General features: G+C 41.5%; 1 protein-coding gene across 4 annotated transcripts in view; it reads left to right on the top strand.

The window, feature by feature from the left end:
• LOC138491668 (phospholipid scramblase 2-like) overlaps positions 1-12,804 on the top strand; it is a 412,550-nt gene that overhangs the window by 69,442 nt on the left and 330,304 nt on the right. The window lies entirely within an intron of this gene.

The following is a 12,804-nucleotide window of genomic DNA, read 5'->3' as shown; positions in this document are numbered from 1 at the left end:
CTGAGGTTGTAGGTTGTCCATTTATTGAAATCTGTAACTGACTTTAGTAGCTTTTGCTCACCAAGCCAAATCAAACCTGTAATTCACCAGCTGCTTTATGGATGTAACACCTCGTCTTCTGTGTTTGAGTTCAGACATGTTTCTGGCGCCATGCCCTGGCTGATCATGCAAAATTGATGAGCGCTACCCAGCTCCAGTTTAGGTCATGGTGTTTAAGTGTTGGTACACTCTCGCTGCCATCAAAATAAAACACGTTCTGGGGCAGAGGACCTGAACAACCATCTTAATCTTAGTTTACCAAGCACCTGGAGCTGATTGCCCCCACCCTCCCCAATTTAGGAAACTGCAGGAAGTGTTATTTACAAGGCTGCAAAAAAAATAAATGTCGAATCCTTTTTTGGACCATATTACATCATAACTGGGGGCGTCAAGGTAGGATATTGGATCTTTGGCTTTGTGTTCTGGTTTACCTAGCCACCCATTGGCAAGGTAGCGCAAACCCCCATTTACACAATTTCTCACTCTGCTTAGAGAAGGAACTTATATTCAGGTTAGGACATAATTCCATGTAGCCCTTGACACATGAGCCCTGATTTGCAAAGCATGCCTGAACTTCAAGTCTGATTATCTAGATTACTTCTATCCACTATTCCTGCAGGCGCATCTTAAACTAATTTACCATCAGCACTCTTGACTTCCTTGATCTTTGCATGGGTGTACATGTGCTGGATATCTGTAAAACATTGTTTTTCTGAACCTATTCATGCTTGTACCTTGCCTAAACACAATAGATTGCAATAATGTGTTTTACTAATTGTTGTGTTTGTATTTAATAAGTACACCATCTGACATGTTTTATTTGCATGGCTTTTAATGTGCATGTGTTTGTATTCGACTTCTCTTGCCATGGCACTTTTTTTTTTTAACTTCAGAACATTTGTGCACATTTGCTGCTTAACTTTATCTGTCCCAAAATAGCAATGTTGTACAAATGCCCCATAAACTCAAGTCCTCCGCTTTGGTAGATGACCTAATCTGTGAGTTTATTTGTAATTGTACTTTTAAACAAGCTTGTATCATGCTGTGCTGACATTTTTATGGTTTTCTTTGAAGTCCAAGTCACTTAGAGGGGTCATTAAAGTGTTGTAGCAAAGTATACAAACATGTAAACAGATAATTTAATCAATTACTTGTTTTTGTTTTCTACTTTTTTTTTTTATGGACAATTTAGATGCTAAAGCAAAAAAAGCAGTTGTCCCTTAACCTGTATTAAATTGGATTAAGCACTATGCACTTTATTTAGATATCGATATGCTGCGTATGGTATACTATTATGTATCCTAGTGCACTTTGGAATTCAAAACATAGGATCAAGCATTATGCACTTTATTAAAACGGAAGTCTACATTGAATGGGTTAATCATTTACATGGCAAGAGCATTGCAAACTGATACATCTATTTAAAAATTGGGTTTGCACTTCACTGTGAAACGGATATGTTGCTATTTTACACCCTATTCCATCATGCACTTTGAAATTATAAAATGGGATCTAGCACTTTACACTTTATTGCCAAAACAGATGTTTATATTCATTCATGTTAATTTTCTTAAGCATAATCGGCAGTAAATGGACTGGCTCCTTATTTCACCTCTACGTGGCTCTGTCCACTGCTAATTATTTGATGCATAATGCAGATTAATTCTATTTACATATCGATATGTGATACGTAATCACCATATCAATGTTGGATACACCTTTCCTTATAGGAAAATGTTAATTGCACGGTGCATTCACTCTTTCCACAATGAGTACGTTGCTTGTGAAACATCATCTTGCATGTAACTGATTTTTTTGCACCTCAGAACTGAAAGATGTGATCACATGTCGGTAACTTTACGAACGTATTACAGTCTTTAACCTTAGTTCGCAATACAGTTTTCCGGATGGCACACGTAGGTTAGTTTGAATAGCCCCACTTTTTTTCTTGTGGGTCAAACCGTGCATATTGCCATATACTGTGCAAGCCATGGCCCCTCTTTGCACGAACTATGGAACTGTACTATTATATAGAACATTTCCTTCATAAACTGACATGCATTCTCTTAGAGTGTCACATCTGTAATATATTTGGTTTTAAGGCATTGATGTATACGGTCTTGCAGTGATGCTAATCCGTGAAATAACATTACAAGCTTGTCTTTCATTATAGCTCGAATCAGGTGTCTGCCCAACTAGGAGACCCTTCTATCGTGCTGAAACCATAGTCCTCCACCATACTAATGTCCTGCCTTTGTGTTATGGTTAAGTTGCTGAACCCATAGGAAGAGAACTTTTTGGGCGGCTTATAACTTTGCTCCCCCGGGACGAATCCTCACTAAACTTTGCAAAAAAAAAAAGTATATGGCCCGCTCTGAATTTCTTTGCAAAGTTTGGTGAGGTTTGGTCAATGGGGGATAGGGGCGCAAAGTGATGTAGATTGGGGGGGTCAAAATATTCCCCCCCCCCACAGGCTGAATGGAGGGAAACTTTACTCGTGCCTACAGCCGAAACCGCTAGACGGATTTTCACCAAATTTGAGGCAGGAGCGGCAGCTCGGTCTCAAAGGCGTGCTTTTGTAAATTTGTTGGAAATCCGTCCAGTAGTCTTTATTTTTTTTAACTACCAAAAAGTAGGTCCAGAAAAATGTAGTGATGTCTGGGTCTGCTCCGCAGGCACACTTCCCTGTTCGCTCCACGGACAGGACACCGATTGGTCAGTGGACTTGCGTCATTTCCGCAGACAGGTAACGTGTTGGAGTGAGGTCCATCTTATTTTCCCGATGCCCCCGCCATGTTGGATCCATTGATATCCGCGGACAGTGCAGCATGGAACAGAGCAGAAATCTAATTTTGGGGAGTGTGTTGGTGTGGAAGAGTGTGTGGGGGAGTGAGAGATGGTTGAAATGCTGTATTTGTTTAAGTGAAAAAAGGCTATGATGCGATTGCGGTGTCTGCAGACATACTAAACACTGGCCACACTAATGGGTATTTTTACTATGCTCTGATGTATTGGTTTTGGGTATTTAGAGTATTGGGTAAAGAGGCTATGTATTGAAGAGTTTGCACATTGGCTGTAATTATTGTTTTAGAATGTTAATTGAAGTGGATAGGCTTTGAGGTAGTTATGTTTTTGGGTTGTGGTAAATTGGCAGGTGTTTTCTTGCATGGGTGTGTTATGCTGCAGTGGTTGTGGCTAGGGCCTAGAGTCTTGAGTGCATGGCCGAAGGCCTTGGCCGCAACCACCGCAGCATAAAAAACCCATGCAAGCAAATATTTCTACTGTGGTATGTGGGCTGCATAAGGGGGTATGTTTTCAAGTACTGGTTGCCAGTATTGTAACAGTATTTATAGGAGAGTGGACATGGTGTCTGGTAGTTGATTTGTTGGATTGTGTTCAACATGTTGGTACAATAATCTAGGCATTTTGGGTTGTAGTTGGTGGTCAGGTGTTCGCTTGCATGGGTGTTATGTTTCAGTGGTTGTGACTCCAATCATTATATACTTACTGTTTGCTTTGAGGCTCTATGCAGTGTTTTGGCCAGGCCATGCACTCAAGACTGTAGGCGCTGGCCACAACCACCACCGCAGCATAAGACACCATGCAAGCAAACATTTTGGGTTGTGGTCCATTGTCAGGTGTTTGCTTGCGTGGGTGTTATGTTGTGGTGTTTGACTCTTTATAATTATCCACTTACTATTTGCTTTGAGGCTATATGCAGTTTTTTTCATGGTATGGGAAATTGGAGCAGACCTTTTTCATTCTGTGGTAAGAGATCACATCTTAGTGTAGGTAGTTTGTAATGAGTTATTGCATTGCATAGATTTTTCTGTACTTTGTCGACCCGAGGTAGTTGCTTTTGTTTGTGCAGTATATCCTTCTTTGGTTGTGGTCATGGATGAAGTATTAGCTTCTTTGAATTTCTTTGGAGGTATTGTTGTAAGATCCTGTATAATCTGAGTCTGAACTAGTTTTCTTTTACAAACCTTTGCTTTTTTGAGATGGGGTGCGTAGAGTGCACATATTCCTTTCATTGGAGAATACAATAGATTATCAGTGTTCACTTAACTTGCATCATAGTTGACTAGAAATAGTCCTTCACGTGTGCGTGATAGTGCTACATAGCTCATACCTTCTTTAAACCCTGTACTGCCAATATCCATCAATGCTCTATCGAGGGTAAGACCTTGTGATTTGTGAATGGTGACTGCGTATGCTACAGATAGAGAAAATTGTTCTCTGCGTACATGCATGTCTTTGAAAAGAAGGAATCGGGCTGTTGAGCATCCTTTCCTTTTAACATCTGACAGTTTGTCAAAGTGAATATTGGCAAACTGAATGTTGTCACATGGGTATGTTTGACAGCCAACATCTGTACCAAGTGCTCCATTAACTAGTCCTTGCTCCACGTCAAGGTTATGTTTGAGCATTACTCTACAGTTTGAAGAGAATTTAACATTTTTCACTAAACCAGCTGTGTTGGCGAGAGTTTTCTAAGGTATTTAGTTTTGCTATGGTTTGTTCACTTATGGGTAGTGTCATACCGTGCATATCCAGTTTGTCTGTGGAGCAAATTTGAACTATTGGTTGAATTGAATTTCTTTTTTCACCATTGTTTCATTGAATTGTGCACAGCTTGCAAGAGTTGGCATAAAGGACACAGTTTACATTTTTGTGTGCTAATTGTTCCATCAGTAGCACATGAGTTATGGCCGTAGAGTGCATGGATGTGCCTGGTAATTAATATAGATTGTGCTTTTTGGATAGTACACCAACCCAACTCAAATATTTTTTAAATTTTGTAGGTGAGGTCTGCAGATTGACACATGTTTTCAGTTCTTTGTATTGGAAGTGTTGCCAACGATTGACATTTTCTATGCTGCCAATAGTTTATGGCATAGTTTGTGCCCTAAGGTTTTAAAAATGGGTTCACCTTTCAACTGGTGTTAATTGAAGATCTCTGAAAACAATGTTTTCCTCCTTCGTCTGTTTTTAGTACTTCTTGTAATCAATCTGAGGTGAATCAAAGCCAACATTGGGTTGGAAACCATGCTCACCTCATTTATTATGTAGAGAAACAGAGGGTGGGTGAGGCGCGTACTCTAGTTCCCAGTGTCTAATACCTGCTGCATTTCAAGTTGATGTTCTCCTCCAAGCGCTTTCATGTCTCTTAACAATGTTCAAGGAGGCTCTTTTCAGTGTTGCAAATTAATCTCAATTGGTCTCAATGAATTCTGGTAGCTGTAGTCTGTTTTTGGTAACCAGGAACCAACTCTCCTCCAAAAGCGCATTTTTTTTTTTTTTCCTGGTGGGGGGAGGGGGGGGAAAACCAATGATGTGGCTCTCCTGGGTAGGCCATGGTGACCCCGGTGCAGCTGCCTCTAAAGCCCGGGACTTCTGAACCAATATGTAGAGAAACGGAGGCGGCCATTAAAGGTCTCATCTATTAGCAACATTTTCATTTGTTTCAAAACTCTGCATAGTTCCATTGCAGCTTCTGGAAAAGGTTTGTAGTCGTCTAATTTGTTTTGGTGTTGTACTGAAAGAAGTAGTAATGTGTAAGGTAATGCTGCCTATGTTGTAGTTGCAGTTACAACAGCTGACAGTTTGTTGTTTGTCAATTGTTAGAGGAACTTGCTGATTTTTATAAATGTTTTCCCTGAAACAGCTTGACCACTCACATATAGCAGTCTTCACAGGTACAAGTTTTAGTTTCGTGCTGCATACCATGTTCAATTTTTTTGTTATTTCTAGGAAAATGCTACACTGTTCATTGTTTAATTGTGATTAAGTCTTCTGTAGACCCTTCATACTGGTACATGGTGTTTTCTACTTCAGTCATTGCTCATTTGCTATGAGTGGCTGTCCAAGTGGTTCTTGAATTCCTGTTAGAGAAGCCTGACGGCTGTCAGGAGTGTCTATATTTAGTTGTGCCTGGAGTTATTCTTGTGGCTGTTCATTGTCTAACATTGTTTTGTACTGCCTAAAGTTTGTCTGTTGCAGTGCTTTGATTTGCTTTGAAGGCATCTTCACAGGAGACATGGGTATCTAAAATCTTTTCTCCATGATTTAAAAAGTTGTAGTAGGGACATGTAATAAAGTTCTTTATGTTGAGGAGTTTTTAATGACAATTTCATATGATTAAGCTTCCTTTGGTAAGTTTCACTAGGCTGCCTTGACAATTTTCGACTTTGTATCTACCTTTCTTCTCATCCGATTTCATATTTTTGTATGAGGTTTTGGGCTACGTGGTATAGACACATGGTTTCCAAAGTGGTACTCCTGTTTAGGTAGAATGTGACTTAAGTTGTTTTTCAAAATGCCTTGGCTGTTGGGATCATTTTCGGCTATTGTTTCTATGTCTTCATATGATTTGAGAATTCGTTTTATGGATTTAGCAGAACCAAGGCTTGGCCATACGATGTTTCAGATTTTCCATGCAAGGCAGTCCCGGTTAAACGGTCTGCGGCTTCGTAGCAGCCACATTCTCTGTGGGGGAGCATTTTTATGCCTAAACTGTACAATTTCTGTGACCGTGTTTGTCAGATGATATGTCGTCCCAGAGGTCTTTGAGCTCTGTTTTTTTCTGCTTTGGTTAAGTAGGCTGTAGCATATCGTGCAACTGCAGTAGAATTGTCTGCAATGTATTGCACATCTATATTTGCATTCCATAGGAGAGCAATTATTGCATTATAATCATTGATGTACCTTGATCCTTCTGTTCTTTTTTTTTTTATGCAGTATGTGTTCTTAGGTGATTTACCTTTGACAACATGTCTAACTGAAGACATGAAGTTGTTCACTTGACCTGTTGAAACTGGTCTAGGGAAACCAAAGCGGCATCTAGATTTTTGCCACACTTAAAATAACAATTCCTTGTGGAGGCTTCCTATTAAAACTAAATGCACATGTGATATCATCAGTGATGTCATGAATGAGAAGTCATGGGTGTTGGTCCTTGCAGTGCACACTGATGGCACAAGTTATGGTTGCTTAGCTTACCATAACTGGCGAATTTCAGTTTGTAACCATAATGTCCCTTTTTAACAAAGCTTATATATATTACATTCTATGCGGCACAAATATTAACATCAATTGTCCATTTTAAATTCATGCAGCATTACAGACACTATTCAAATGACATACCTAATCATGACTGAAATACAAAATTGTAAATACATACACAATCATAAAACACAACTAGTGAAACAACCATATATGCAAGGCTGTGAACATACGAAGTCAGTCTTGAATACTGCACTATTGTGCAATCACTTCTGTGGAGCACAGACCATATTCACTAGTATTTGAGCCTTAAAATTGAATCCCATTCTGATTAAAATGTTCCAACTTGAGAGATCCTCTCCAGTACTTGTTTCTCAGATTGCCTTCCTTGAGTGTGCTACTGGAAAGCCCCTTAATATAGTAACTCTCAAAATGTCATCACCGCCAACCATTTTAAGCTTTATTGGAGCCCTGTCTTCAGGGTAAATCTATGTGAACAGTTGGTTGATATAAATCCTTGTCAGCACTATTGATGCATATAATTTTATTTCCAAATATTTAATTAAATTACTTGCAATGCATTTGACAGCCTGACAATCAAACATGTATGGATAAAATGCAACTATTTAGGGCATACCCACCCGAAGCAAGTGACCACCACCAACCTCACTCATTAAATACTCCCATTCAATGTACCGGTCTTGTTGGGAGCTAATAAAATTGTTTCTGTTGGTTAACACAAAATAGTCGCAACTTTGTACAGGTCTAACTATCTAGCGAACGCTGCTGCACCTACCTAAAACAGCATTTTTTTTTTCTCTTTTCGGAAGAACCAGAAAACGAACGCTTCAGAGCTGCCAAGGGGCTCTTTCAAGTCCTCTGTCCCGTGCCTGCTTCCTGGAGGAGGCGTGGCCTGACAGACACACGTGAGGCATCACGTGACCCCCAGCTGCCTCAAAACACGGAGACAACCACCCTCGCGGCGTTAAGCCCGAGGGAGTAAAGCACAGCGGCTGTTGTGCGGCTGTTGTGCGGCTGTTGTGCGGCTGTTGTGCGGCTGTTGTGCGGCTGTTGTGCGGCTGTTGTGCGGCTGTTGTGCGGCTGTTGTGCGGCTGTTGTGCGGCTGTTGTGCGGCTGTTGTGCGGCTGTTGTGCGGCTGTTGTGCGGCTGTTGTGCGGCTGTTGTGCGGCTGTTGTGCGGCTGTTGTGCGGCTGTTGTGCGGCTGTTGTGCGGCTGTTGTGCGGCTGTTGTGCGGCTGTTGTGCGGCTGTTGTGCGGCTGTTGTGCGGCTGTTGTGCGGCTGTTGTGCGGCTGTTGTGCGGCTGTTGTGCGGCTGTTGTGCGGCTGTTGTGCGGCTGTTGTGCGGCTGTTGTGCGGCTGTTGTGCGGCTGTTGTGCGGCTGTTGTGCGGCTGTTGTGCGGCTGTTGTGCGGCTGTTGTGCGGCTGTTGTGCGGCTGTTGTGCGGCTGTTGTGCGGCTGTTGTGCGGCTGTTGTGCGGCTGTTGTGCGGCTGTTGTGCGGCTGTTGTGCGGCTGTTGTGCGGCTGTTGTGCGGCTGTTTGGCGCTGGGGTGCACGACCTAAACTTGGGGAGACTGCAGAGATATAACCTCTTTGAACCCCTTCTTGAACGTAAACCCATGACATTAGTTATAATTTCCAGCCGGGAAGGAAACGATTCTCAAATAAGTCCTGCGGCACAAGGGCTGTGCTTGAAAGCAATAAGACCATCACAAAGAGAGGCATTGAACGATGGCCTCGACTATAACAGTAACAGAAGACAGCAGCAACATCTCTTTAGGAGGGGCTACAGCCCGCCCACTCACAAGAGCAACCTCAAGACTTCCTCTGCAACAACGAGAGAAGCCGGGGAATATCCACGATATACACAAAGAAAGAGGTAAGATTGCTGCCTTTCCCAGAACATCGAACAATGACTTGTCAAAAAACTCAGAAAACACAGAGTTGGGAGGGAGGGAACAGAGGAGGGAAGCAATCAAACGAGATATGAATATCAACCCATTCAAATTGACAACATCAGCAATCGCACACATAAATACAATCATAAAAGTTCATGAAAAAGGAAACTCTTTCTGTGAGAAAGCCTATAGAGAAAGTCTGACAATTGAGTGTGCAGAAAAAGTCCAGATCTCATCCACAGGCGAAAACGTTTTAGTACAGCAGTGTATAAACGAAAAGGAATCACATCGTGAAGACTTAGATTCAACATTACCACTGCCAGCTGAACTCCTAAACGTGACAGACGCCGAACTCACAGATCTTGGAATGTTGTTGGAAGCTCAGCAAAACAGAACTGACTTAAGAACGGAAGAGGATGAAACAATAGAAAATCTGCCCGTGGAAGAAAGGAACGAGGGTAGTTGCAATATATCCACCAGAATCGCTGTTAGAGCAAAATCTAAAAAACAAAGTACTAACGACAATCGAAGATGAAGATACCGCCAGCGAAAGCAATACTGAACAAGTCATACAACCACTTAACAAAGACTTGGACGAATCAGTTTACTCAGATGCTTCCGAAATACTATCAATAAGTGACAAAGGAGAGAATCATAAAACAGATAACAGCAGAATACCACACGACGACTTGAATGTCTCCAAAGAACAAATAACTAATATAAAGGCACAATTGGAATCGGGACCAAACGAGAATGATTACAAAAAATTGGAATAATTAATTAAGCAAAGATCGCAGAAAACTGGAATCAGAAAGAGGGGACTGACCCACACAGACAGACAATCCAGCTCCTTCATTCAGCAAAGAAAAAACTGCATTCCCCCTTAATAGGGAAAAGATCTGTTGCTTAAAATGGTGGTCAGGAAAACTCAATTGCCGAAGAGATTGGAGAACATGAATGGAGAGAACACTTTATTAAAACAATGGAAGGAAACACAATGAAGAGAATAACAGGTAACAGATTAAAAGCCAGCCAGGAAAGCAGTCCCTCTCTAGGGAGAGGTGAACTTAAAGACCTGGGAGCACGAACAAAAACTACGACCAGCGCGTACGGACTTCGAACCGAGAAGACCCCATGTAGGGCACTAAGAACCCAGCAGTTTCTTAATTTTGAAGATGCTGACTTATGGACATATTCACCAACTGACAAAAGATGCTTGCATTCAACATTCGAAAAGAGGCGCCGGTTCCTTGACGCTCAAATACAAGGGGAAAAGTCCTGCGAGAACATCATGACGAGATGCACCGCAACACAGACAGATGAATGCTCACCACATAGAAAGACTCAATACATCATTCACTCGCAAAGTACTAAAAAAAACCCAACAGGAAACACAAAAGAGAGCATAAACATCAACGAAGAAGTAGTTGTAGATCCAACTTCATTCCCACAACTGGGAACACAATTGCAGAATAATGTAATGGCCGCCTTGACAATTTCATTAGCCCCATACATGAAACTGTACGAATCCATCAGTGAAAATGTAAAGGACAACAACGCTCTCGTAGCTTTAATGCTCACCAAGCTAACCGCCCAAGAATTAACAGCTTTAAAACTGGAAGCAAGGTTAAATCAAGAAGAAACCTCAGCGGCATGGCAAAGGAGACTGTTTGACCTTGCAAGTGGAGATAGACAAGAAAAAGACATCTTGACAAATGCCTTGCTAGACTCACTAAAATGGATGCGGAAATCCATAGAGTCTGCAGAGAGGAACCAGAATCTCCAGAGGCAGGTTGCAACTACTAAACAAATGGTCACGATGGAAAATAGATCCGATACAAAGTCTCGAGGGCTATGATAAAGAAAATCAAGAAGACTGCCCAGTACTAACACATAGTGAAAAAGTGAATAAAGTTACGTTAGTAAAAATTAGAGTGCAAGACCCAGACGATGCAGGAATTCGACCAAGTAGCACTAGCGAAAACATGAACTGTAAGGAAAAAACCTCTGAAGGTCTGGTTGAAGACCCGAGGAAGAACAACAAGACTAAACGAGCCGATGACCTCTTAGCTGAAACAAGAGACAACGAGTTTACAAAGAAAATCTTGAACAAAGAGGAGCACTATCCCGTGTTCGGTCGTAAACAAAGGCAGGAGACCCAAAACAAAAACACGGTCGACGCTACAAAATCATCGAAAAAAATTCTCAAAACAGTAGAGACTAAAGAAAAGAGCTTTTCGAAAACCTCAAAAAAAGGAGAGGGATCTACAAAAAGCATACGGCCAATATTTAGGAACGTTAAACAAACAAGAGAAAATGAAGACGTGACCTTAAGTAAAGAATTAGAACGAACAACTCGATCGCCTTCCAAACAAAAAGAAAGGCACGTAGTGCTGATCACTGAGGACGAAGAAAGCGTCCTAGAGTCGCAAGATAATTCAAGAGATCTGATCGAGGATGCCTCTTTCTACATTGAAGAGGTGGATGCCTCTTTCTACATTGAAGAGGTGGAAGCAAACTACAGGCAAAATGTAATGGAAGTGGCCGAGTCGCCATGTCAAGTGCAAAATGAAGTAAGTCCACCACAAGGTGAAGAAAAAATAAAGAACGACGAAAGCGCGTACTGGGAATCGGAGGAAGACGACTACCATGAACGTTCAGGATTTTTAACATTAGATGAGAAAAGAAATAGATAACAGGGAAAAACTTCCGACTGATAAAGCAAAGATCAAGAGCGAACTTTTAGGAGAAACGTACAATCCATGGAACCCAAAGCACCCGAGGAAAAAACAGTCCAATATGCAGAATCACACCCACATGAAAAAACTGCAAAACGAAAGAGGCCAGTCTCCGAAAAAGGTGCTGGTCGAAAACTTGCTTGAAGAAAACGAAGGAAAAAACCTAAATCGGAAAAACGTGATTGCCCTGCTTCACTGTGTGGACAAATTGAGAAAGATAAGAAATGAAGACATAGCGGTGGTTGAATACATTGACGAAGAACGTGTGGACAAAGTGGTTTTACATCTGAAATCTACAACACTCAAAGAATTAATTTTAAAAGATGGAAAAGAGTTGTTGAAACGAGGCTACGAGATTCGAGAAGTTTCAAACAATCCAAAATCAGACGACAACAAGAAAAAAGAGCAAACACCTTGTGAACAGAAAAGAGCATCAATAACTCCCGTACCGCAAAAGGGAGCAGTCAGAAAGCAAAAAGAAAACTTCAAAATAACAGTGACAAACATGAAGGGAGAACTGGAGGAAATGGTGAAAGATGACTTAAGAAAAACAGAAAAAACAAATAGGGACAGAAAAGACAGTCTGAAAAGGAATGTAGAGCTCCAAGAAGACTGGCTATGGTTGGCACGTTCCCTTGCCTCAGATGGAAAAGACCGATAGCAAAGAAAGTCGAAAGTAAGAAACGAGGAATCACTGTTCTCTTGGAACACGAGGGGATTTAAGCACTTGATGATGAAGGAGAACCCACTTTTGAACAACGCCACAATAATATGTTTACAGGAGACCTGGTTACGCGAAATGCCGGTATGCAGAAATTTCGAGATCTCCATGAACCCCGCAAAAAAAGAACGAGATGGGAGACCTTATGCCGGCCTAATCACATTAATAAGAAAGGGAAGTGGCTGGCGGATCATGGAGAAAGGTAATGCAACCCACCTTATACAATGGACTCTGCTAGAAACCGACAGCGACTCTAAGATTGTGGAAATGTCGTCATTACTAGTGATAAACGTCTATTGGAACCCAGCAGGAACAACAACCATCCAGTTCCTTCAAGCAATAACCGACATAATAGTCAAAAGAAGGGAACAGAATTCAACGTGTCA

This window comes from Ambystoma mexicanum, chromosome 10, assembly GCF_040938575.1.
Source record: "Ambystoma mexicanum isolate Mex_15411 chromosome 10, UKY_AmexF1_1, whole genome shotgun sequence".
NCBI classification, from domain to species: domain Eukaryota; kingdom Metazoa; phylum Chordata; class Amphibia; order Caudata; family Ambystomatidae; genus Ambystoma; species Ambystoma mexicanum.
Note: the sequence above shows the minus strand (reverse complement) of the source record. Positions and strands in the feature narration are given on the sequence as shown.